Below are 6,000 nucleotides of genomic sequence, written 5' to 3' on the forward strand. Positions count from 1 at the left end.
TATGATTAACATATGGCAGAGTCAGAAGAAAAATCTAGGTTTTATAATTTTCAGCCCAGGGAACTTTCCAGGTTGGTTGGCCATGTATAGGACCAGCTCCATTCCCATATGGCTAGCTCTCTAACACCATGCTTTCTCCACGCTCCGTACTCAGATATTTTCTCTCTCTTTCTGCATACACACGATTACAGCTGACTCAGTCAGAGAGGCTGTGGTTTTTCTCTCTCCACACCTCCTTCCACGGGGCTCCATGGCTTTGGTGGGGTGGGGGGTGGGAGCTGTTACAAAGGTTCTTGTTTTGGTCTCTGATCTCTGCCCAGCGCTGTGTCTCTGACACCACAGAAGTAGAGGCTGCTGTCGGCAGGATGCACATTTGTCACCATCAGAGATGAAAATGTGGTGTTTGGGTGGCTGACGGGGTACTTGGCCTTGGTATAACCTTGTTCGTATGTGGCATCAGAGCCCACATTAGAAGTGGCCATCAGCACGAGGCCCTGTTTGGGGAACTGATGATACCAATACACAGTTGTGGCTTGAAGTGTCCCTGGATGGCACTGGATGGTCACAGACGCTCCACTCTTACAGATAGCCCTGCTGGGATGTTGAGAGACGAGAGCACTGAGCCCAGAGCCTGCTGAGACAGAGGTCAAGGAGATGAGAGGCCAGCAGGACAGACAGACATGACCACAGGCAGAAAAATCACAGCCACGCTCGCTCACCTTTCTCTCAGCTCCCAGAGAATCCTGTTTGTTTTGTGAAATCTTCCTATCCCAATCCCCCGTCTCCCCTGACTGCTGACTTCTCACCTCACCCTTTACAGCTCCAGAGGGCATGGATGTTCCCTCTCATTTTGATCAGTGTAAAAACCCACAACCTCTGGCTGTCACTTCACTCATGCCAACACACACGCACACTTGCCCAAACTACTCAGATAATAAGGCCCGTACTGGGTCCCAGAAGCAGCAGAAACACCAACATCTTCAGGACCCAGCCTCGCACCACACGTCTCCGAAGAGAGGTAGGACCTTGCTCTTCAATCTTCCGTTTTCCACCCCTAGAAGGAGGGACGACTGTTTATGTAATCCTAAAGATGCTCCAATCTGCCTCCTGGTGGCCATCATTGCCAATGATGCAGGATCCATCCAGAGAGCGCTAGCTGCAGTGAGGGCTTGGAACTCTCATCATGTCACATTTTAGTGCTTTAAATACTATTCAAGGGGTTAGTATCTCTTTTCCATCTCTGTTTCTCAGTATTTTGGTGCTAGTGTGAATATGTGGGAGAATATATGGGAGAAGAAAGCCAAAGTTAACACAAAATTCAAGAAGGAACCCGAATAAAATGCCTGATGCCAAGGCTTGTACGTAATGGTCAGGGACTCCCCACGTGTTCCCCAAAATTGCTTGTCCCAAGAGACACAGCGTCACGCCGAGGAGACTGGGACTCTTACATGCTTCCAAGAATGATCTAAAAATATGTTTCATACAGCCTTTTTAGCTGTATGCAGTGGGGGGGTTCGTCTGAATAATATGGGCTGTCAATCTTTTCTAGAAACAGAACTATGTGATTAAATAAATATTTGTGACAAAATGAAGTTCCAAGAATTAACACACTTGCCTCCTAATTTGATAGATTGGTGGCAGACCACAAAAGGAGAAAAGATACACAAAATATAAAGACCACTTGCAAAATAATACCGATCACCGGTCTGCTTATGAGTCATGCAAACATTTCTCTGAAGCCTGACTCTTCCAAGTGCCAAGCCTACATTTACAAGAGCCTGGTAGGTATTTCTACGCACACATCCAAGGAAGGCCCACTAGAACTAGAAGGCCAGTTTTGTTTAATAACGTTGCTCCACCCATTTTCCCAAATTTTCTCCTATTGCCATATTCCGGGGAGGAGGTGGTGAGCATCTTTTCCCTATCTTATCTCGCGATTTTCTCCTGCCGTAGTTCCCTGAGCCTGTATCACTATGCTGGTGTTTTTCCATCTGGTGGGGAAATCCTACTCACATTCGAGTTTCATCTCACATTTTGCCTTTCCTTTGAAGCCCTTCCTAATGTCAACAGACAGAACTGACTGTGTTATTTCCTACACGCCACTAATGCCTCTGATGAAAGCACACATTCTCTGATGCTTGATTACAGTGTGTTTCTACACATCTCTCTCCCCACTAGACTTTTATTATCTTTCTGAAGGAAGGGACCATTTTCTGTTCATTTTTTGTTTTTCAGTATTCGGTAAAAAAAAAAACAAAAAAATCTGTGTTGTGACATTACCCTCTCCTCTCTCTCTGATGTAGGTAGATATAGATAAATAGGTTCATGTAATTTTAAAAATCAACTTAGTGGATCGCTGAATTGTGATGGTGCCAATTCCACAGCGTGCGCTCTTGCAGCAGCTGGCGTGGCTGCCTGGTTGAGGAGGAAGGAAGGGGGCTGACCAGGGTACTAAAGACAGAAAAGCCCCGCCACCTGGTGGGGAAGCGGGGCTTGGGCCGCATTTATGTGAGAGAGGAGGTGGCTTTGCTTCACTCTGTCTGTATTAGTAGCACAGAGACAGAGAGCCGTCTGGTTCTTTGGTGTCGATGTCAAGGTGAGAGGAAACAGTGACTTCTTCTCCCAGGAGGCACTGCATCCTTCAGCTATGTCTCCTTTCTGAACATCCTTTACAGTTTGAGAGTAGTAGATCAGTCTCAGCCCTTGTCCTGGGTCCTGTCGGTACCAGTACATGGCGTCGTAAACTCCTGTTCACATTTCAGGGTCACATCTCGTCCTTCCACTTGGAACAGGTATTTTCGGGTCTGAGTGACCCTGCCATCCACAGTGCCTATGGAAGAAAGGGAGTGGCTCTGGGAACACGGCCCAAGAGGGTGTCTAATGCTGCTGCCATGAGGGAAAGGCTTAGCTCTGGAGCTCAGCCCCTTTGGAACAGAAACTTGCTTCCTGAACCCAGGACTCACCTGCTCCGAGGAGACAAAGGGCCACACAGCAGATCACCTGGTTGCCCATAGTGGAAAGGGGGTCTCCTTGTAGCTCTGAGCACAGACAAATGAGGAAAGAAACTTAGCTCTGGGGCTCCCCCTGTCTTAATGGGTGGAATCTGTCATAAGGCCAGAAAGGATAGTTGGATAGAATCCTGGAGATATTCAAGACAGGCTCCCTAATATTGTAGATGAGGAGATTAAGAACAGAGATCTGAATCACTTGCACCCCCCTTGTGCCTCTCTCCCCAGAACTCTGCATTTTGTCTGGTCCGGATGGGTGGTACCACCACATTTCCAGGCCAGAGCCTGGAAATGATTGGCCCACGGGTTTTCACCTTCCTCGTTATGGTAACGTTTGCTTACTATGGGAGCATAGTAGGTGCTCTGGTCACACAAGAATGCAGAGTTTATTTTTAATCCCATCGCTGCCATAGTTACTGCTCCAGATCTGTAGCAGAGGAGGAACAGAACGAACACCAGGTTGAAACTGCCTCCCTTACTCTTTAGCCCCTGTATTCTATTACTTTAGCCCTGCACATCAAGAGTTAAACATTAGAGAAATGTTGCTTGTGCCCAAATAGCTCATTAAGTTCCCTTAAGAAAGTCCCCATCCCACAGTCCCAGGTTCATTATGGCTATTACATGTTGTAGATAAGTTTGCCTTCAGCCTAGAAACCTCGCGAATAAGCAGAGATAAGAGTGGTAAAGTAAAAATAACTGCTAACAACTTGAAGGTTTTTTTTTTTTTTGAAAGAAGGAGCATGATTTTATTGAAATGTTTTTAGTACAGTGTTGGAAGATCTTCGAATCCTATATTCTAAACCAATACAAGCACTGCAAATGACATAGTTCCTCAATCTATTTGACATCATACCTACCAAAGGAAAGCTATAATACGAACCTCTTTAAGTTGGTTAATGTAACTTAAGCTGGAAACTGAGCAACTCTGGTATATTCATGTTTCTCTGGCTCCCCTTTTCGGCTAGATGTACGCCAAGTCAACTGCCATGCAGCAGAGTCAGACAGGACCAATATATTTGGTGGTTTCACTGAAACGTTTCCGCATAAGCAGCAAGGAACGCACAAGTTCTGGGATTAAGCTGCTCTCAAGGCTTAATCATCTTTTTTGAACCGGACCATCAAATAGTTAAGGGCTACATGGCCGCTGCCCAGGGCTACGTCTAGTCTATTTAGTTGACAGACGTACCAGAGTTTTGCAGAAGCCTCGTGATGCAGCCTTGTGAACAAGCAGAAGAACAAAGAAATGTTATGCTTCCCTTGAAGGCCAGGTGGCTCCAGGAAGTCTGCTATCTGCCTTTACCCTTTATCATTAAACCCTCCGGCTTCCCCTTTTTCCTTAGCATAAAAGCAGCCTGAATTCTACTGCAAAATTTAGGACATTAGTCTACCATCTTGTCGTCTTGCTGGCTTTCCGAATAAAGTCGCTACTCTTGCCCCAATACCTTGTCTCTTGACTTACTGGCCTGTGGTGCGTGGGGCAGTAAGAGCTTGGACTTGGTAACAAAACTTGACAAGCCGGCCAGGAATCTTGCTGCTCGTGGCCAGCTGGCCCCGGTCAGGGAATTTTGCTTGTCAGGGCCCTAGCAGCAGCCAGGACCTCTTGTCCTGGGGATCCTCCTTCAAAAGTCCTCGGAGTAGCATCAGCTGCCCTAGCGCTTAGCAGCTGGAGCAAACACTTGACATCTGGGAGTCAGCAGTCTCAATGCAGTACGGCAAGTCACTTCAGTGTGTACAACCGAAAACTCCCTTCCCCTCCACCCCGGGCTTTTCCTGTCTGGAATAAGCCCATTTGTTTTGCATTTGTGTGGGGTACCCTGTTGAAGAGGTAAATAGTTGTTAGACGCTACCGGATTTGTGAACCAGCTCAGTTGTTTCTTTAGATGCTAGCATTTGGTTTTGGGAGCACCACTTGTGCTTTGTTGTTCTTGCTTTTCTGTTTTTTAAAAGATGGGAAACATTTCATCCATCCCTAAAGAAAACTCACTGGTCGCATGTGGAAAAATTGTCTGATTATAGCTGTGAACCTATGACAGAAACAGATGACATTTTATTGCAGAAATGTCTGGCCACATTATTCATTGGCATCTGAGGAACGGTGGCGTCTGAATGGTTCTCTGAATGATTATACAATCTTGCAGTTAGAGTTATTCTGTGAAAGAGCGGGGGAAATGATGAGATTCCTTACATGCAAGCATTTACGAAGTTACATCAGGAAGAGAAAAAGTCAGACAGTTGCTACCTTATGGTACAAGGGTCTGAAAAGAAACCCAAGAGAAAATCTGTTCTACCGGAGGACAAGGAAGGGAATGAGAGTGAGGAGATATGGCTGCAAACCTTAAACCCTCCTCTGGCCATGCTGGCTGTCCCTGCATCTGCTCTAACCATCCTCATGCAACTGATGTCCATCCCTTACATTGCCACCTGTTTCTATACCCCAGCTCCTGACACTGAGGTGCGGGAAGTCCCTTCTTATAGGATCAATTGGAAAATCTTGTGTTGGTTCCTAGGGCACAACGACATGGTCTGGTATCGTCATTGAAGACCCAACTGGGCACTCAGTTTAGACCCGGAGCCACCTCCAGGGCAGGGCAATTTCCCATTATCCTGTAGGGAGCTTCAATGAGAATGGCCAGCCAACTGGGTATTTAAGGATGTACGGTCCATTTTCAACCTCAGATTTGTTTAACTGGAAGGACTGAAACCCTCCATATAGAAAGGATCCTTTTCAAATGACAGAATTGTTCACTTCCATTTTCACTACCCACCAGCTTTCACAGGCAGACATTTGTATTCCCAACATGATGCTTACCGGGCAATGAGAAGATGGTGGTCACGGATAAAGCTAGAGAGGTAGCACACCAGCTCCACCTAGTGGACCCGAATGGTACACCCAAAACCCACTCGGCAGTACCCACTGCTGAACCAAACTGGGACTCCAGTGAAAGAGGGATGCTCTTAACAGAGCGCGACTGCAAGTGCATCTTGGCAGGCC

The sequence above is a fragment of the Grampus griseus genome (assembly GCF_964374135.1).
Source record: "Grampus griseus genome assembly, chromosome: 9".
Taxonomy (NCBI): Eukaryota; Metazoa; Chordata; class Mammalia; order Artiodactyla; family Delphinidae; genus Grampus; species Grampus griseus.